Genomic DNA, 22,334 nt, shown 5'->3' on the forward strand with positions numbered 1-22,334 from the left:
ACATCTCTAGTGGGAGCGACATGGCTGTTTTAACTTATTACAAGTTCACAGAAGAGGGAAATAATACGACAAACATTGACACATATTTTGTTAGGTGAGCGGTACAGAGGGTTGAACTTTACTCATTAGATTTTAAATAACAATAAGCCTCTTTAAACCTGCATTATTTCTTTATTTGATTAACCTGCACTTAGTTTGCAATACAGTCATTTATTTTTCATACACCACAAGATGACATGTTTCTTTTTCACTTCAAGATATATAGTAGATGTGCCCTTCGGTCACGCTAAGAAATATACAAAACATTCTCATGAATTTTACAGATTTTACAGAATTTTGCCTCTTGCATGTAGACAGCTTCTGAAGTAACCTTGTGAAATGGATGTTTTTTTTGTAATCCCATTGAAACTGTGAATGCGATTCCTCATTGTGATTCTGAGTTTGTTGATAATTGCCGGCCCAGTTAATAAGACTAATGCCACATGATCAGCGATTGTCCACGCTTCCTTAAGTAACAGAATGACAGAAAAGCTAGATCTAGTCTCAATCAACCTCTATCTCACTTATCTCTGTTTTGGTCTTATCAGCTTCACGGTGACGTTCCACGCTGTGCTGATGCTCTTAAACATTCAAATGAAATAAGATATAGACAGAGAGGAGCTGAGGGGTGCTTCGGTCAAACATTTGCTGCACTTATTTCAAATTTTGTGAGAAGCATATCTTTTTGAAATATATTTTTTATTAACTTAGCCACTCAACATGAATACTATGAATTTTTGATACAATCTGGCAGAGTCTCTCCAATTTTACAGCCGCTTGTTGGCATAATATGCTTTTCCAGTCATTTATTTTAATAAGACACTCAATTTTTCATACTGTTCCCTGCATATTATATGTAAGGTTATGTCCCTGATGATCCTGTAGATATTAGTACAGTGATTACTGTAGCTGGTGGCATTGCAGAATGCACAAATGTAGGACTGGTACATGTACCTTTCTGATATCATTTTTGATGAATAATTTCTCTACCTTGGCTCCAGTTTGGTTTGTATGTAACTGTAATTGTCTATGTTTGAACCAATTTATGGAAGGAGAAAGACTAAGTGCTGCTGCTGAAAGTAGCCAACTTTGTGCTCGTTGAATGCTGGCTGTAAACACCAGTCCTCCACACTCACTGATGTTGTGCGTCTGAGCTCTCGCTGTGCCAAGTAGCAAGATTGCTGCTCCATGTGGCTTTTATATTGGACAAAATTTAGCTTTTCAGCTGTATCAGTTTCTGAGAAAAGAAATACCTGTGGGGGTTGACTGGAGATGGAAAGAGGAGGGGAGCAGTTCGGTTCTCCTTTTATGCCATTTTCAAAGAATGTCCTGACCAGCCTTGGGATTGCTCCTCGGCTGCAGATGGACAGTTAAACAAGGTCAAACAGATAGTAGGAGCCAGTTTAAAGAACGGAGGCAGATACTGAGTAAGGGAATGTTACACATTATGAAGTGATAGTGATATTTTCAGTTCTAGATAAGGCTCAGCAGAAGCAGGAATTCATTAAATCATTCTTTAAACCACTTTTTCCTGTCCTTTTACCCTCAAATTAAATTTTTTAACTGTGCAAAGCATAGCCATTACACACAGTTCAGTCTGACAAGCTTTTACCTTAGTCTGAAATTCTCACATTTCAAATGTGTAATTATTCTGTTGCTGCTCCTCAACATGAAATCGAAAGACTATCCTGGATAATTTAACAATCCAGTCTGTGAAAAAAACACTTCAAGACTCTCATCCATCATTCAACATTGAAATACATCGAAATGCGAGACTGTCATACAAAAATCAGAAATCACAATATAACGTTAGCCAGCTAGCTAGTTAGCTACATTGACATCAGCAAACAAGTAGCGATTGTTTTATGGGTGTTACAAAGAAAAGGACCACAGATCATCCCTTGTTTTGAAGTGTGCCCCTGACAGACCTCTGTTTGGAGGGCCATGTAGCCCTAACACTTTGTCCTACCCCTAGATGTGAAAGCGCAAAATGGCAAGTGGTAGGGGAAAGGGGTGTAGTAGGATTGTGCATTAGTCACAGCTCATCTCAGAGACAGGGCTGGTGTGATGAAATTATGATAACTCCATTCTAAAATACTATGTGCACATGTTCTGTATGTATTTGAACAGTCATGGCACTGACACATCATGTATTCACACAGTAGCAGAGCGTGCATTCAAGTTCAACCTCAGCCACAAAACTCTTATTCCCTGATGGATAGCCATGCTCAGGTCCTGCACAATACATCTAAGTCTTACATGAAAAATAAATGGCGTGAGTGTGTGTGTGTGTGTCTCTCGGTGGGTGTATGATGACACGCATGTGTCATGCCTCTCGCCTCTCATGTGATTCAGATGACATTCTGTTCTCATGCTTTACATCTGCTGCCCCCCTTAACTCACAAGCCTTGAATCTAACAACACACACACACACACACACACACACACACACACACACACACACACACACACACACACACACACACACACACACACATACAGAGATTCACATACAGATGGACAGCACACACTGACATGCCATAGAGTCTCTATAGCAGCAGAAAATCACGTCATGCTGTTCCCGAACAGAACGACTCTCAGCTGTGATTCCAGGCAAAGAATAACAGCTTATGATAATGTATTTTATGCTGTCTTACTACTTTCATTCTATCCATCCAGTCCTACCTCTGTTGGCATCTTTTAGGCAATGGCGCTGTTTATTCTTGGACGAAATTGTAGAGAAAGCAGTTACTGGGAATGACGCTAATGGGCAACATTTCAGACCAATCCTCTGTTTCTTTAAGTTATTGTTTTGGGTCATTTTTCAGGGCTCACTTGATGCAACATGACAGTTATTCCTCCACATACAGTTTATGAAGCTGACTCCAGCTGTTTTTTACGTATTACAAACATGTACAAACAATTTTCATTGGCGAACAAGTTTAACTGCTGTGTAATAACGTCACACTACCCGCTGCACTGGAACAAACTGTTGCCAGTGAACGTAGTCTGGCCAATAATATGTTTTCTTTAAAAAGTAGTAGCCAGTACAAATGATTTGTATTACTGTAGGTGTTTCTGTTCCTTGTGATTGGAAGAAATAGCAGTACACTGTGTTTTGCATAGTAAGAGATCAGTGATTTTATTCTTCAGCAGACAAGGAGCACGTCTCCCAGGATTTAATCTCCAGATAATTCAAGTTCCAAAGTTCATGATTACTAACTGGCTCAGATGAGTTGCGTATTTGCTCCTTTCACACGTATTACTACCCTAGAATAGGAATTATGTCTCTTCCAGTATACGACACAGTATCAGTCTACCCACAAAAACCGTAAAAAATGAGCTTTTACAATTTATGCATCGAGAAGTAAATATTGCTGAAAGAGTGGGATGTCACAACTGTGTGTTTACTGCCCATCAGAGATCTAATGCCACACATAATCAATTATTTACTGCCACGGAATTGAAAAAAATGTGTGGCTTCTGGCTTCCCTGTCAAGTGTCATGGACACTTAAATTAATAAAATCATTGGTCCGAGCATAAATGAAAACACTAAATTAATTAATACCACAGTGTCAACACATGTAAGTGGTTATGCATGCATGATTCTTGATGTTCCAGCTGTATGGCCTGAGTCCACATGACGCACAAATGAGCATAGACTATGAGAGTAGAACAACTGCAGAGCCAAAGCATCACATCAATGCAGTAAAAGATGCTGCACTATAATAAGCTAGTGGAAGCAAAATAGTAAGTAGGATGTAATTTGTATAAACATATTTTTTTTATCAGTTAAGCTTGAAAGCTCTCATAGCTGTTTCATAAGAAATTCTTATCACAAGGTGCTCCTACTTATTTATTTTTTACATTTTCCTTTTAGTTTTCAGCCATATCTTTCACCTTTGTGCTCAGTTGTAAAGGAAATGGGATAGTTATCATCTCTCGACCACAGTATGAAGTGTGATAACAAGAAGTCATATAGACTGAATCACTGTGAGGTCGGGATAACGACAACAGTTACATACTAGTAGAAAACGGGCCATTGATTTGCATTGTGGAGACTGTGGTGAATTTGGCAAACTTGCTTGATAGTGTTGTCATTTCCAGGTGTAACTTGGTTTAAAAATACATAGGATAATACGATGTTCCAAGCTATCCGGCATTTCTGCTGTGCTTATTTCATATTTTGCTTTGCTATCTTCTTTGCTGTCTACACAACAGCATGAAATCCCGCACCAACTGCTATTTTGGGGTAAACTAAAGCTTTACCAAACAGGTAAATTAGGTTTCCAAACAAACGTTTGTAACAGTGTCATTATTAATGAGATATAAAAGCATCAAATGCATTTTAGATGAATTGGATATATACACTTTGAAACAACATCATGAAAAATGAAAATTAAATTGTGTGGTGTGGGGGTTTTCTACCCAGAAGTTATTGTAAACAAACACTGTGATTCGGTCTATATGGGGGGAGATTGTTCCCAGAGAACAGTGATCGGTGGTAACAAAATATGTTCAGCTTATACTTATTATTGATGCACTGATTGCAATTTTCTTTGTCTGTTCTGATTTCTAATTTTATAAAAGTCTGATTCAGATTTTTGTCAATGACTATTTCTTTCTTGGAGCTATAATTAACAGCATACGCAAACATTTCTATTGCCCTTTTAATGGAAAAAATTCAATTGTATGTTCACTGACTATTATATAACTAATAAAAATAATACGTTGTAAGCTATTTTAATGAGCTATTACTGAAATGTTTATCCGGGGCTCTTATTGTGAAAAGTTAAAAACGGAGGGAGTGAATTTATAATGTGCTGCTATTGACATGTGAGCAGAACAAAAAGTTTGCTGCTCTGGTTCAGGCAACAGGTCCTTATCCTCAAAGTAAATGCACAACTCATAACCTTCGGCCACAATGTTTTACTTTCCCAAAAGGAAACACGTGCAGCAGATCACAACACATCCTGTCGTCAACTCAACTTGCAATGAGACACATAGGCAGCTGAGAGGAGAGGAGAGAGGCATTGGAGAGCGTGCACAAATTTTGGATAGATAACATAAAATATTCAGTTTCTATCTTTCAGTCTGGCCTGGCTGTCGCCTTGGGGGGAGGGCAGCATGTGTGTAAATGCTGCCAAGTAAACACCCTCACCCTCAGCCTCTACGCTCCTCTCTAAAATCACAAAAAACATGAAAGGCCCTCCCTAGAGCCAGTGTTTGGTTTGTCCACTCTTGGCCACTGTAGAAACATGGTGGTGCAACAGGGCAGCCCCCGTAGAAGAGGCTGCTCCATTTGTAGGTATAAAAGACTAATTCTAAGGTAAAGAAAAGACAACATTTCCTAGTTTCATTTGATTATGTACCAATAAAAACACAGTTGTAAATGTTATATTTGATTTCAGCCCCTAAATCCCACAAATCTTACACATCGGAAAATAATCAAAACACCAAAATCAAAATTCAAATCCAATTGTGGATTCTTAAGACCCTATAATCTACTATTTTAATCATGTGTTACACTCTTACCATTGTAATCCCACAGACGCTTTGTAGACTGTTGTTTCTGTTTTGTTCTGCAAAAACATCAGTCCAAAATCTTTGATCTAAAAATCAGACAGCAGGTAATGGAGAGCTTTCTCAGCCAGAAACAAAGCAATTACTCAAAGAACTCTACACTCAGGCCCTTTAATAGAAGACGAATGGATGAGGAATCTGAATAGGCAGCCTAAATACTCCAAGAAAGTTAGTCGCCCCAGAACTTTCTTTGACACATGTCATTTTCTGGCTCCAGATAGTCGACTGCCCACCCATATGGGTGACAGTAAGATTTGTGTAATGTAATTCATGTGCTCAAACAAAAACAAATGGCCTGTGTATCGCATGCTTGTAACCCAGTGTGAAGCAGAGGGAATTTGCCAATAAACAGCATTTTATGTTATTAAAACTTGTGGGATTTTCTTAAGGTGTTATATTTAACAGAATTCAGCCCACACCACCTTCAAAAGACTCTTCAGTGATTTTCGTCATTCTGTGCACAGAGATTGAAAGCGAGCCTGAGGAAGCTGTACCGTAGAAAAGGTGTAGGCAATTTGTCCATGTGGGCATCAGTTCTGTTGCCATGAGGCATTCCTGAGGCGGAGATGGTAGCTATCAGGAATACCTAACAAGAGTGCTGTCTGGTTGTCTCTCTCACTTATGAAGACTTGGGTGCAATCAAAACATAAATATTTGCATGTACAGGGAAAGAATAGATAATTTCTTTTAATGGCATTTCAGTTAGTTGTTTCTGTTTTGCAAAACAGCAAATGAGCCATAACAGCTATGTCTACAGTATTGCATGTATATTTTCAGAACATACGGACATCACAGATGCTCCCACTGTGTATTTATATTCTGTTGTGTGGACCAGTAAGGCTTGCTTATGTTCCTCAAAGAATAGGAATAGATTCTGTCTTGCAATGCGTTAATTATCAAGGTTCTCATGGTGCTCATTCTCCCTGGATACATGTAAGAGATATAGAATTAACATTTTTTTCCAAAGCCTTCCTTCCTCCACCTTTCCATCACAAGTATCTCTCTGACTGCATTGAAGTATTTGAATTCACTAGTCAATTTCAGATGGCAGCGTTAAGTGGCTATGGAGCCTTATGTATAAGTGGAGAAGCTGTGATTGAATGAGGCATGAGGGGGAAGATGGAATGCGAGAAGCTGATATGGGGCCATGTTTTAATGTGCACAACATTGTTCGTTCTCGATGTGCTGGAGGTGTAGCGTGCTTCGTGTGACATGTTAATGGTTTGGGCTAGAGATGCTTATTTTCCTCTCAGCTAGTCACATTACTTGCTAATGACTTTTACTGCTTACTCTTCTTTTCTGTACTTCTTGGTTAAAGTAGATTCTCTACGAGAACTAACCCAGCATGGAATGGTTTATTATAATGATTTATTAACGATTCGTTCTTGAACTTTGGTTTCATTTGTTCATTAAAATAGAAGGATTCCTGTAACTTTCCCTAAATGTCTCTTTTACAAACATTGCATAATGTTATAGTACCCAAAAGATAATGTATTAGAATATTACTTTGGTAAAAAGTCACCCATACAAATAGTACTTGAGTAAAAGTCTTGAAGTATCTGATATTAAACGTACTTAAGTATCAGAAGTAAATTTCTGGCAAGTCAAGTTATCAAAAATAAATATGCAGCCACATCACATTCAGTCACGTCACTTCCTGGATGTGTATCCCAGTCTTTGGGGTAAACAACTTTGTACGACCCATCTAACCAACCCTACCACCCCCCGTCTTAGACCTTCCCATTCTTGATACTATGTCACTAGAGGGGCACTTTCAGAAACTGCCTACTCAGAAAAACGACCACATGGGGCAACTTTGAAAGCAGCTCATTACGACCCGTGTTGACGTTTCTTGTGAGGAAAGTTGGGCAAAGCAGTATAAAGTAAACGGTGAGTTATTTGAGTTTACTTATGTAGTGAAGTCACGTCACGTACACAATGTAACAGAATTTACATAATAATTTAGTTATATTAACCCAAGTCACAATGTTTTCCTAAACCTAACAAAGAACTTTTGAAGCCTAAACCTAACCGACCTGATAGTTTACAATGAAGGTCTGGTACGCCTGTCACTGGTACGCTGCAACAGTCATATTGCTTTGGGAACGGTTACATAGGTTGTTTTGGGAGTGATTGGCAATTGATCTATTTACTTGCTCAGGTATGAGGATGTGTTTTCCAAAAGTGATGATTTGGTAACTACAGCATCAAACCTAATTGCATGGGGCAAATGATCTGGGTGCTGTAATTGAAGCGTTGGGAGTTAGAAAAGGCTGTATATTTACATGTATCTATATACTGTATACAATGGGTCACCTGATTATCAGATGTGACATTCAGCATTTTTCTGATTGTCATAATGGGTGTTTTTGTGTTTTAGTAACTGATCTTTGAAAACATTATTTTTAAAGGAGCTACATCTATTAAATAAATGTAGTGAAGTAAAAACTAGCAGGTGTGCCTCCAAAATGTAGTGGAGCAGAAATATTAGCAAGAAGAAAATGGAAATACCACAAAATTGAACTTAAGTACAGTACTTGAGTAAGTGTGCTTAGTTACATTCCTTCACTGATAGTGCAGTATTAGTTCAGTAATCATGAAGTAACACTGTAGATTTCTACAGCTGTGCATATAGTATCCGTATCCTTTCTACATGAATAAACTGGGTTATTGTATTGCTTTGTGTGGCTGAGTGCAAATCAAACTAACTGAATCATGGTCATTCACTGTAGGATCCAGCGTGAGAAAAAAACAAAACAAACAAAAGTGGCAGAATTAATGTAAACTGTCATCATGCTCACATATTGCTTTCCTCGCTGCTTTAAGTCAAATGTGAGACATGACTTCATCCTGGGATGATGGAGAGCTGCAGGCTGTTTACCTCTTACAGCATACATAACCAGCCCGGGGCATTACATGCTGCAACTGGAAAATTGGCTGAATGTCACTGATCACATTAGTATTCACAGAAACTGTATATCATGTTTAATTGTAATTTATATCCCCGCAAGCATGAGCATAGTGTTGTGAATAGGGCAGGGAAGCTTCTGGTTAGCTACTCCTCTTCTCATGACATTTGCTCAGTAATCTCTGTTAAATTATTTCCTCTCAGGTTAGTGACTTTACAGTGGCCTAAAGGTTAGAGAGGTGAGTTTGTGGGGAAGGTCTTTAAACCAGTGATTGCCAGAGAAAATCTTGACAAGAAAAACCATCTCCTTCCACTGATAGACCTCTGGACATGCCCTTTTAGAGAAGCTTTTAATTCAGAGTTGCACCAGGGGAGATGTTTCATTGCCAGCAGGATTACATTTGAAAACTGTGTGAATGTGAGAAACTGTAGTAATGATCAATTGGGCAATGCCTTGAACATGATCTTTTGATCTGTAGGAAACTAGTGGTACAACAATTATTCAGTCAACTAATTAATTAATTAATTAATCAATCAAAAGACATTTATGATGAGCAATTTTCCCATTTTTTTTGGCATTTTGTAGATTAAAAGGAAAGTAATTGTCAGAATAATCAAAAATTAAACTAATCATAAGTTTAGCCATGCAGCATGTTGGCTCTAATCACCAAGTCAGTCTGTTATATTTCAACAATTATTAGATGGACATTCATGGTTCCCAGAGGATGAATCCAAATCACTTTGGTAATCCTCTGACTTTTCATTTAGCACCACTATGAGGTTCACAATTTGGTTCAGCATAAATAATCTCAAAACTATTGGATGGACTGCTGTGTGACTTGGTAAAGACGGTCATTCCCTGAGGGTGAATTGTTACAACTTGGAGCCAGTCAGGTCAGTGCAAATATGTCCAATATTTTGGCTAATGATCAAATGCCCATCAGCCTCAGCTCTACTCTTTCTCTTTACAGCTGCAACGATTAATCAATAAGTTTTCAACTATTACATTTATTGCCAACTGCTTTGATTAATGTTTAATGAGTTTCAGTATTTTTTTAAGAAAAAAAGATCAAACAAATATTTACTCCTTTCATTACTCTCTATGACGGTAAACTGAATATCTTTGGGTTGGGGACAAAGAAAGACATTTGAGGACATCTTCTTGGGCTTTAGAGAACACTGATCGACATTTTTCGCCATTATCTGACTTTTTAAAGACCAAACAAGTCATCAACTAATCTAGAAAACAATCAACAGATTAATGGAAAATTAAAACTATAATTATTTTCAGCCCTAGTTGATTTTAGAAGGTATAATATTCATGAACCTCATTTGTACCTTGTGTCTTCCCCACTGCTGTAAAACAGCTAGATTGGCAATGCTTTCAGCTGCCTCACAATTAAATACATTGATAATACAGTATAATTTAGATGAAAGAATGATTAATTTGTTTAAAAAATATGTGGCTAATGGTATGTATTGCTTCTGTATGGTTTATGGTGATACCTTTTGTGTGTTTTGGCAAAAGATTACAACAAGAAAAAGAAAACTATTACTAGCACATTGTAACTTTCTAGTTCTTGAAGTTCAAAGCTTCTCTACTGTTGCATTCGGAAATGTGCTGTGTGATGGTTAATCTCAGTGCTTAAAATGCAAATGCATTTGACCTACGAGTACTTTTGTCTAACCTTTACAGGAAAAGACATTTTATGTGCTCATTGAGAAGCCTAATAATGGAAACACAAAACATGCACTAGCATAATGTGTTCTCTCTGGTGGCAAGTGACAGGATACAATTATCTTGTTTCTGTACTGAAGTATTCGTTTTGGACCTGCATGTTTGAAACTTGTGATGATGCATTTTTACCAGCTGCGACAGCCATGTTTTCACTTTGAGAGTCTGTGTGTGTGTCATCATGGCTAAATGTGGTCCTAGGAACTAACACAGAAGCAGGTGTGTAGCTGGGATCAAAATGAAGGCAGAGTCCAAAGATGGGCGTGGTCTCATATAATAATGTAGTAATCTCGATGATGATATTGGCACTCTGGTTTTGGGTGCTTTGATGACACTGTCATTTTTGTTGAAGCAGTTTTGTAGCACCTGACATTCTCTTTAACTTAACTTGATTAAGTTCCATGATAATTAAATTCCATGAGAGCTCACATTTATGGTTTTACTGTAGCTCCTCTTACACTGTACATGTATCCTGCATCAATATTTCCATTTAATAACAGAAACAGTTTTCATTTCTTTCTGAAATATTGCAGATTCCCTCTGGGATATTGAAAATAATCTACGAGAGAGAGATATTGTATTGTGGGCTCTGATGCATCTGCTTCATAGCCTTGTAGAATTACAGTGTCAGCCTTTGTCATGAATGAGGATTAGTGGCAGGTTTTTCAACTTGCAGAGTCAACAGCACTCCCTGTTTTCCCTCGACTCTCAAAAGGAACAGTGTTTGATCTGCGCCTCAGCAGGTGATTGTCTCCTCCTCAGGATTCGGAGTCGGAGGTGTCACAGAACAATTTGTTAATGTTTTTCAGTTTGTGTAATGCTTTTGTGTCTCTAGTTTCTTCTACTCTACAAGGGAATGTTGAGGAAGACAATGCTTTAGTGCCTGCATTTTTTCAGTGGTTGCGAGCAGAATTTGATTTTCAAATATTGGAAGTCTCCCTAGCTAGTCATCCCGTGTATCTTTTTCTGTATTATAACTTTTAAAAAGTTGTATATATTGGGTCACATTCGACAGCATATATTCCAATAGCATTATATCTGTGATAGGCAGTATCGACCAACTCGAGCATAAACTTTCTGTGAGCCATTGAAACTCAGGAAAACCACAGCTGAAAGCCACTCAGGGCAACAGAAAGGTTACATTGGAGGTTGCATTACTGCTTTTATGAGTGATGGTGATGAACAGAGAGCTACTGTGAAGTAAAATTGCATTATACAAGAAGCTGTAATGTGTAGGGTTTGTGGTGAGAAAAACAAACTTCACAAGGATGCTAGCCAGAAGCACTGAGGTGTATAGAATAGTGAAATGAAGCACTGTATCATTCCAGGCAGATTTCTTTACTAAAGTTTGATTTTTACAGAGACATAACAGCAACAGACTGACAGCTGATATGGCAGGTGCAGGAACATGGAACAGCTGAGAGGTTGCCTCCAGCCTTCAGACACCAAAACAATGTCTGCAGCTCCCTCCTTATAATGTTTGGGTCATTTACGCCAACGTTGGGCCACCGATCCTGATACCATCGCTAGGTTGTTAAACAAAAGTGCATTGATTCAACTGATAAAATGTGAGTCGACTCAAGGTCTTCTCAGGTGATGACTCAACTCACTGAAGCCCTCTTAATTTTGCCGCCTATTTAATATGAATTGCTTCACCTGTACAGGGAGGGGGTGTGTCACAGCTCTCTCACAGTGTCTTTCACTGATGAGTTCTTTTGTCTGTTGTCTTACTGCTTACCGTGCTTCACTTTAGTTTCTCCTGCTGTAACCTGCCTTTCTTAGATGTTAAGACACAGTTTCTTCTGCAGCACTGATGCATTGGCAGTGATAAGTAAGGCGCAAAGTCAGTTTGTCTAAACTTCTCTTTTATATTGCACCTCTAAACAGGAATGCCTCAAAATACATAATGTATGAGCCCAAACATGCAATTGACAGTGGTTCTACTTTTTCTCCAATCTCCAAGCATCTTGGTGTGGTCCTTTAGTAAATAAGAACAAATGCAATTTGAATCTTTGCCCCTTAAAATAGGCCTTCAAATATCACCAAAACCATAGACAGCAATATCTTGTATTTTTACTTGACGAATGACAACTTCATCCACTCAATACTGTTGGAAAATAATGTATGAATAATGCATGTCACATCTTCGGGATCTCGTTCCAGGCAATTCTCCATCGACAGTTAACGTCTGTCAGGCTGCTCTTTTCTTTTGGTTTTCAAATAGCTTTGGACTAATCTCTCTGTCCCCTGTGCAATCAGAACAATGCAGAAGCAGAGTAGGAACAAGGTCGAATGTCCTCTAAGGTATAGATGAAGTGAGTAGGGTATGAGCCTTCATTTTAAGATTGGTCCTTTGATCAATGAAGCACATGGATGTTCAATTCCAGGGATGCACACACGTAGCATTTATGTATTTTAAGATATGCAGAGCTGTCAAAAGCTTTACATACAATTAAGTTAATTTTTGCATATGCTTATCTATGTCTTACTGCTATAATGCACCATTCCAGGATTTGATCTCCATGGTTCAGACTGCAGATGACCCTTCTGAAGTGTTCGATACAGCACTAATTGTTTGTAGAAAGTACTCAGCATGAATTGATTCAATGTTACACTGGTATGGACTGGATATGTTTCTAGCTTGTTTAATGGTTTTGGCTTGGCCTGAGGGAGGGCCACCACTTTGGTCGACACTAAAACAGCTATTGGATTGTGTACGATGACATTTTCTGAGGATGGAGCCTAATGACTTTGTTGATCGCCTGACTTTTCTTCTGGTGCAATACCACCATGTCAGCACTTTCATTTATCCTGTGAAATACTTTATCTCAACCACTTGATGGACATGTTGTACAGACGTTCATGGTCCACAGAGGATGAATCCCAATGGCTTCAGTGAACCCTGAATTCTCCTGTAGTACCACTGCGAGATTAAACTGGTTTTGGATTAAATTTCCTGACAACTGTGGGACTAATTACTATTGAATTTGGGAGACATTTTGATTAATTTTGGTCATTTTTTTTTGATAATCTTCAGTTAAAAATTTTAATTTGCCAGTGCTTCGATTTATGTCCAGATACCATCATCAGCCTCAGCTGAATTTTGTGTTTAGTGCTAATTAGGATTTTTTAGAATGCTAACACACTAACCTGAGATGGTTGACATGGTAAACTTTATACTTGCTATCAGCACGTTAACATTGTCATTGTGAGCATGTTAGCGGGAGTCTCCTCATTTTTAACCCTTTCTCCCTCTGTGCTCCCAATTGATCATTTCTCCCAGTAATCTCCTGAATTTAGTGATAGAAAAAAATCTAATGTCTCTTAGTTTCTGTGTGGAATGTGTCATTGTACTGAGAAACCTAACTCAGAGGTAGAGGTGAGCTTAAGCCCTCATCTCTGTTCAGTCTTCAATGAAAATGGATGAAAATGGTCTCAAGAAGAAGAAAAACGCTTTCAAATTTCATTCAACTTAGTGCAAGACCTTCCCCTTTATTGACTTTTGCATGCTGTCTCATTTGCTCATCCACTTGCCTCCACTCTGCAGACTGTAGTCGCACACTCGCAAGCACGCGTGCACACACACGCACGCATGCATGCACACACAATGTCTGCACTAAATTTTAGACGTCTTTTTTTAAATTCAGTACTGACCTGGATTTTCAGGGTGGAGTTTTGGTATTTCATTCTTAGAATTCTTTATCAGAGTCTGTTTAAGGGAATCACCAAATACATGTAGTTTTACTGTGTAATTACATGGAATTAAATTGAGATTCGGGGCCATTGATTACGCAGCCACCCTTTTGAAAAACATGCTAAAAAAAAAAGTAAACATAAATTGTTCATTCTATTCCTCCGACAAACATAGAAATAGACAGCACAGTTGAATTTTCTCTTGACGATTGAGGGAGAAATTGAGGACGCTTAGATCGAATAATGGTGATGATTGAAGTGTAGGATGAGAGATCCATTAAGCTCCGAGATTAAGTGTGTGAATGGCTTTGGAAATTCTAAGCTAGATGTTGGATGGATGATGATACGTGATGGATGGAGTAGAACACCTGTCAGGAAGAAAGATGAATTGATTGGAGAAGGAAAATGTATGGAAGCATCTTCTCCTTAGAGGGAGATGCTGCACTGACAGGAGGAATACAGTGCAAAAAATAAAAAGGCCAAAAGGAGCGATGCAATTGGCAGCACACACATGTTGAGAGGATAATAGTGGAGCTACCTTGAGGCTCAATTTTGTCTAATCTTTTTCTGAAAAGCAAGTGGGATAAGGACAGAGAAACGGTAAAGATGGTAAGCTGAAGACGTGTGATATAGTTTGCCATTCTCCTATAATGACGGTATTATTTGACACACATGCAAAGGACTCCACAGAGTCAGTTAATGATCGTTTGAAGTAGAACCTCTGTGTAGAGGAGTAATCAAGTCGTGTTATACCTGTCTTTATCCTGGCAATCAATCAAACTCTCTGTACAGCATATTTTGCCATAGGCTGTGATTAGATGATAGAGCCACTTACCACCGCTGGCAAAAAAAAATTCTGCAGTTATTTTAGAAACTGGAAGAACCCAAGAAATCAAAAGGCATTGAATCCCCCACAGGAAAGACTACAGCTCTTTATTTGTTTTTGCTTTGCACAGCAAAGGGAAAGAACTCAGCAGCACCATCCTCAAGTTTATTTTCAATTGGTGAGCTTCCTTTTAAATAAATCATTTAATTTACTTTATGCCAGACTGTAGGTCAACACATTAAAAACACTTCAGCCAAAGAGCATGCCAGACACATAGATCAGAGCTTTCATATCGCCAAAGTCTGTTATTTGCCCTTTAATCTATACATTCAGTTCAGCTAAAAATTATTTGGACAATGTAGTTTATGATCTAGCACAATTTATTTGATTAATTAATGCAAGGGTTAAATAGTGTTTTTTTTTCAGCTTCTTTTTTTTAAAGTGTCTACATCTCTTGTCTCCCCGTCTCCATATGAAGTGTGTATTTACAAAATGTAAACTAATGTAAGGTATCTGTTACTCCAAATTCAAAGCTCTTCAACCTCCAAACTTTACTCAGTTGATGTACATTTTTTACTTCACACTAGTTGTTTTGTCACATTAAACTGCAGTTCAATATTTACTTGTAACTCTCTATACAGATATTCAGTGCCCTCTTGGTTTAACCTGCGCAACATAATTGCAAGGTCCTGCCAGTGAACCATCGGTGATAAATGGAACTGTACCACGGTATCATTTCAGAATTTTCGTATCTGCCTTAGGTCTGATAGTCATATGCCTAGCAATTGTCTGTTTGTCATCTACTGCCCTTTAAGCTATGCGTGAGAAACTGTCCCACATGTTAATCTGATCTGCTCTTCTGATCAGCCTTGATAGAGACCACCTATTAAACGAAAACATCAGTGGCCGATCAGTTTGGGCACCATTACTAAATTATCCGAATTTAATTATCAACCTGAATCTTTAAAAAATAGACGAATGGCTAAAAAGACATAATTTTGACATATATATTAACCATTGGAGTTATTTTGAAAACAAAATTCCAGACTCCTTACCGTTACTGCCTTGACCTGATGATAATTACTGTATGAGACATGCCCCTAACAAACAAAAATGGTAGTTCTGGATAAAAAGTCAACAAACTGAATGTTTGGACATAAGTTCATGGCAACAACAGTTTGAAGGGGAACCTACTAGGAATCATGTGTGTTGCTGTGCTGCTTCCTTGCATATTATTTATGGTCAGACCGACCTGTGTAAGTGCAAGTAAATGAGAGCTTAATAGACGCAGTTCACACAGGCAATATAGGTCAAAATAACTAAATAAAGGAAGTAAATAATGATGACTACGCTTATTTTCGATTGCAGTTTTGCACAATCCTTTTGTACATTCCTATGCTAATGCATACATACGGTATGCAGATTAATTCCCGGTCTGGCCCTTGTTCATATTATATTATATCTGGGGCAGAATGCTCCACATGTATATGTAAAACTAGTTCCATAAGGCTTAACATTGGCCCTGAATGAGCTAACAAAGCAGTAATTGGGTGCTGGCATCACTGTTGGACAGGTGTTTCAATAGCCTTGAGGCTGTGTTAAATTCACACTTAATGAGTGAGACTAGAGATTGTTAAATGGACTGGAAATGAAGAGGAAAACAGAATACTGGTAGTAAATTAACATAACAAGTAGGGAGATGGAAACAAAAGTAGGTTGCATTCTCGACTACTGTGTCTCAGAAGATTTAAGTAAGACTTACTTATTGACCTTGAAATCCTTCTGATAGTCCGGTATCAGCATCTATACCCATCCTTACAAAATTGAATTTTGAATAGCAGCCAGCAAGAGCGGTGTTCAGAGAGAGATGTGCTCAGCAAAATTAGATTCTTTGTATCTGTTTGCCCTCAGATCAGCCAAGGTGATAACAGTTTTCTGCGTGGTGTTAAGTGATGTCATGTGATAACAGCTTTCCTGGGTATTAAAGTTCCATTATTTCAAACTGGCCTCCCTCAGTGCTATTTGGAGCTGCCAGCATGTTAAATTGACTATCCCAGCTGTGAGCCATATATACTACAGAGTCACTTGTTGGCATAAACCATTCATTTTGTCCTTGGAGTAAAATACTCTTTTTTTTTTTCTTTTTTTTTTCCCCTCATTTCTGTCAAGTAGAAGGTCTAAAAGCATGCTCCACATTTTTTACTGTGAATAATTTAGAACTAGGCTGCACAAACCCTCACAGACTTTATGTCCTTACGTATCCAAAGTGGTGACAGCAGTTGTGCCAGCCATGAGAGCCTGTGTACAATTTGGGCCTTTTTCTTAGAAGTTACATTGAGAGGCTTCTGAGCTCATTTTTCATGTCACAATCAACAAAAAAAGTGTATTTTGAGAGCATGAATCAGTTACATGGAAGCAAAATCAATTATCTTTAATTATAGTAATTAACATTTTCTTGTAAAATAATTCATTACATTTTTTGGCACTTCCCAGAGTCAGGAAATGGAATTACTTCAGGATATTGATAATCAAACTTTGTTGTTTTGTTTTGTTTTCTTGTACCATTAAATCCGCAACTGGATTGTGAGTTGGGGTTTGCTTGGCTTTAGACCATCAAAGGAATAGTTTTGGAAAATACAAATACACTTTTTTTTGCTGAGACTAAAACCATCCATTACCATCCATCACATATGATCATGCATCCAACGAATAGCTTAGAACATCCAAAGCCATTTGCACGCTTCATCTCGGAGTTTAATCGTTTTCTCATCTTACACTTCAATCATCACCATCATTTGATTTAAGCATCCTCAATTTCTTATCTCTCTGTAGGTCTCCCTCAGTCGTCAAGGGATTATTCAAGAGTGCTATCTATTTTTATGTTTGGTGGAGGAATATAATGAACAATTTATATGTAAGCAGTTTTTTTTTGCATGTTTTTCCAAGAGAGTGGCTGCGTAATCAATGGCCCCAAATCTCAATTTCATTCCATGTAATTACACAGTAAAACTGCATGTATTTGGTGATTCCCTTAAACAAACTCTAATAAAGAATTGTGAGAATTAAATACCAAAACTCCACCCTGAAAAACTGCTACTTAAAGAAATACAAATACACTTTTTCTTTTGCTGAGACTAGTGATTGGATTGATACCACTCTAATATCCATCCACAAAATATGAAGCTACAGCCAGCAGCCACTTAGCTTAGTTTAGCATCAAGGCTTGGAAACATGAGGAACAGCTAGCCTCAACTAACAAGTAGGCTCTTTCGGAATGTAACAAAATTTACCAAAGAACACCTCCAAACTTAGTACTTAATATTTTTTATTTTGTTTGTTTAATCTGAGCAACAACAAAAAAACACTCCCTATAGCTAACATGATTCTGACTGTAGTGTCATATTCACAATGGAGAAGAGTTTTATTGAAACAAAGTGCGTTGTACTAATTTCACTCTTACTTAAATAGTAAAGTCCTTTGTCATATGCTTTGAAATATCTATTCTCCATGAATACATTTGGCTTTTGGCTTGATATCAAAATCATTATCATTTATATCAGTCATCGAAACACACAAATTGCATTTGTCCCGCTTCCCAATAGTAGTAATAGTAATCCTGGAATTTAATTGCTGTAATCCAAGATACTCCAAGCATGAATTCCTAAACGTGACACACATGCAACTAACAACGTTAGTGTTTGTGCCTTCGCATCAGTCTGCCTTGTGCACCTTTGAGGATTGGCAGCTGTAACAGCAGTGTGTCGAACTGCTAATCTTATGTGTGCTCTGGATTGTTCCTAATTAACATGTAGATGGTTCCTCACCTTGACTCAGTTGGAACAGAAGTACATGATGTTTTTCCCCGATTACAGAATCACACCCATGATTGGTAGACATTGGAAAGTTATAATGAAGAGAGCTGGTGTGGAAGATAAAAATAATCCCTTCAAGAGTGCTTCTTCCCGTGATTATGGGTTATGCTGCTGGTGCGGTAAGGTATAAGGAAAGTTGAGAAAATGAGTAAAGCCTCTTACAAGTTTGCAAGTTAACACAGATGCATGTATAGAAATGTATCATGGGAATCAAAAGTCGGGTTGCTGTATTTGATCAACCATGGCTCTGTTTTGACTTGGTGAACAACTGAGACACATTTCTGTGTACACCTGTGTCTATACTGCTGTCTCCAGCTGGCCATTTGTGTTGAGATTTCGTCACTGCCTGTCAAATAGCCCTGTGCACGGTTATTACGTCAGTTATTGCTTCTCTCTTTGTCTTGAACATTGGCGATATGTCACCAAATAAACCGATATGTCCTGTATTGATGATGTATTATCCTGTTATGCCCTTTTCCTGGATGCATCAGACTACATTAACATTTGCACAACAAAGCAACTGTGGTCAAATGTATCCCAGACCACCTCAGCTAGTGGTTTGACTGATCAGATCACAATGCATCCCGGTAGTAATGTACACTTGTTTTTGCCCTGTCCACTTGTGACAGGCTCCATATTGCTGGGATAAAATTACTTGATATAATTGAAAAATAAGTGAAGTGGAACAGCCTGGGAAGGAAACCATTTTCTAATCGGACTGCTTAACTCCTGTTATAAGAATCATAATTAGGCCTATAAAACCAGTACTGCCATAAGGTCAGTGTCCAGTACTGGACCTTAAAGATTATGTTAAGATTTAATCAAAACCAAAGGCAGCAGTCACCAGCCATTTCAATGACCAAACTCTTCCTCTCTGGAAAAAAGTTTTACCAATACAAAAAATCAGTTGATGCACTGATTAGTTGGTTTTAAAATCTGTTGATTCATTCAGCACATGGTACCAGACTGAGCAATGCTTTTCCAGGCTACATGTAAATGGACTTGAGGAGAGAGAGTTCAAGTGCTTGTTTCTTTTATACTTGTACAAACACGAACATTTTTCTCATTTACAACCAGCCTCACAACAGAAAGTTAGAACAACCTATCTGATTATGTAACGCTCAGGGCCACACAACGTGTTGTTTAGATGATTTAGATTGGGAAACTTGTGCGTCTGCTCCTTTGCAAAACTTTGCAACCTAATGTTACCCATGACATTCAACATCGATGTGTATCTTTGCAGAACTCCAGTCCAGCCTTAGAGGCAATACTGACTAATTCAGTCACAAAAAATATTCTCAAGGGTTTGGTTCCCTTGTCTCAAATTAATTACTTAGTTTGGATGGTATGTATGGTTTCTAACAGGGGTGGGCCACACCATTAGTGATGATACTGGTACAAATCTTATTGTGATAAAATGTATATATTAATATATACAGTACCTCCTGGTGATGAAATAAGGTGTACTTATACAATATCATGTAATCCAATACATAGCTCTTGTTTATCTCTACCTTTTCAGTTTTGTTTTAAGGATTTAATTTAAAAGAAGGAGCAACTTCTGTAGCATGGAAAAGGTTTGATAACATGAACTTTAAGAGAAAAAAGAGAAGATGTGTTATCACACAACAGAGGCTATATATGCCAACACCTATTATCTCAATCGACTGTGGGACACATTAGAATCTGCCTGAGCTCAGGTGAAAATTATTGATCGGCCATTACATTGCGCTTTGCTTTGCAGTAATTCATCAGGGCAGGACATTACAACATTGTGGAAATTAAAGAAAACCTGATTTGTTTTAGAGGAACTATACCGTCAGCCACAGTAAGGTGGGGGTGTGTGGGGGAAACCTCACTGTACCAGCAGAGCAGAGCAGTCGAATACCAGGGTGAGGTCTGTTTAATAATCATGGACATGTTTTACCCAAATTCGGTGTGCATTGAGTTAGTGAGTTTGGTATTGATCAATTGAACTCCACAGACATCCGTATAGCAGGTCTGTTTGCAACGACTGTGATCAGAGGGTTTTAAAGAAAGCATTGTTGTTACAACAAAAATATCTTGCAATATTGTGATATTATTTGAAGGCGATATGGGCCAGCCGTCAACTTTCGAGTTTAGTCTTTTTCTGGCTTCTTTTTGAACACCTTTGCCCTTTATTTTCAAATAAATAGTTTATGTTCTACATAGTGTGTATTTTGATTCCAGCTTTCTGCTTCTACCTGTTTAACTCTGTTCCCCTTTCTTGCCAATTGTCTTGCACATCGAACCCGGGATTTAGTTAGAAAGCGGATATGCTGAACATGAAAGAGGCATGAGCCCTCACTGGGACCAATAAATACTGTTTGGAAGCATAAGGACAGGCTACACGGTGGATGAAAAACAGGATGATATCACTACTCTGCAATCATGGTGGGAATTTGATTGCAGAATGCATGAATAAGACTAGAGTGAAACTGTCGAGTTTACCGTAATTCATAAGTTTTCAGCACCCATTTCCATTTTGACCCAAACAAATTTAGTTGCAATCACCTTTGGCATTGTTATACATGGTGTGATTGAAAAAGCTTAGCAGGCGTGTTGCCAGCGGTATATTGCTTTTGAGTGCAGGAGCTGACTGCAACCTAACAGTATGCTTCCATTATTTTTGATTGGCAGGGCTGAACGCAGGCTGGTGTCGCGCATTTCCAGTACTGAAGGAATTTCAGGACGCAGCTATGAGAGTAGCTGCAACTCAAACAGAATAAAAAATGGCTTGAGGCAACCTGCAGCGATAAACAAAAGAAGCTGCGGATAGTTTGTGTGCATACATGAAGATCGAAAGGCTACACAAGTTTGTTCAGACATACAGAACCTCCCCTTCTCTGTTCAGACTTTGAAAGCTGATTAAAACAGACCAGGCTGTGGAGTAGAAGATACTTTCTGGGCAGATAACCTATGAGGATGCTGAATAGACCCTTTTCATGGCAGACATTTTGACTTGTCAAAGAAGGTAAAGAACAGTATGACCAATAACGATTGTGAGTGAGCGAGCATGAATACAGTAAATACCAAAGCCCTGGAACTAGCTCACCCAAATGGAATGCAGCCATCAGTAATACTATAAATTCCACTCATGCTTTTCCTGCTTTGAAAAGTCAAAATTAAAGCGGTCCATACACTAGCACACATATCCAAACATGGACACACGCATACTTATGCTAATTAGTAGACCGTATTTATGGGACCAAACATTGTGATTTTATATCAGATAAGTTTTGGACTCACCTTTCTGAGATTGAGTCGACTTACTTTCACCTTAGGACACTACTCACTTGCAGTTAAATCTAAGAAACAATGGGCCTTATGCAACAAGACCTTTTGTATTCTTATCCTAAAACTACAATGGAGGTTTGCTCAGATGAGTCTTCCAAGTGAGAATCACCAACTCACCAAAAGTAATTCGATCATAATTGACATAGTTGATGCACCCAAATTTAGTCTATTCTAGGCCGAGATCCATCCTCCCAAGTTTCATGGAAATCCGTTCTATAGTTTTTGAATAATCCTGCTGATAAACCAACCAGCCAGCCAACAAACAAACAAACAAATGGACATAGGTGACAACATTACTTCCTTGGCGGAGGTAATTAGTTCAGATTAAGGGTTTATAATTCTTATTTTAAAAATAAGAA

General features: G+C 38.2%; 1 protein-coding gene across 2 annotated transcripts in view; it reads left to right on the forward strand.

Annotated features, from left to right (window-relative positions):
* The window catches only part of slc39a11 (solute carrier family 39, member 11), a 122,101-nt gene that overhangs the window by 4,094 nt on the left and 95,673 nt on the right, over positions 1-22,334 (forward strand). The window lies entirely within an intron of this gene.

This window comes from Pagrus pagrus (genome assembly GCF_965226575.1).
Source record: "Pagrus pagrus genome assembly, chromosome: 21".
Classification (NCBI taxonomy): Eukaryota; Metazoa; Chordata; class Actinopteri; order Spariformes; family Sparidae; genus Pagrus; species Pagrus pagrus.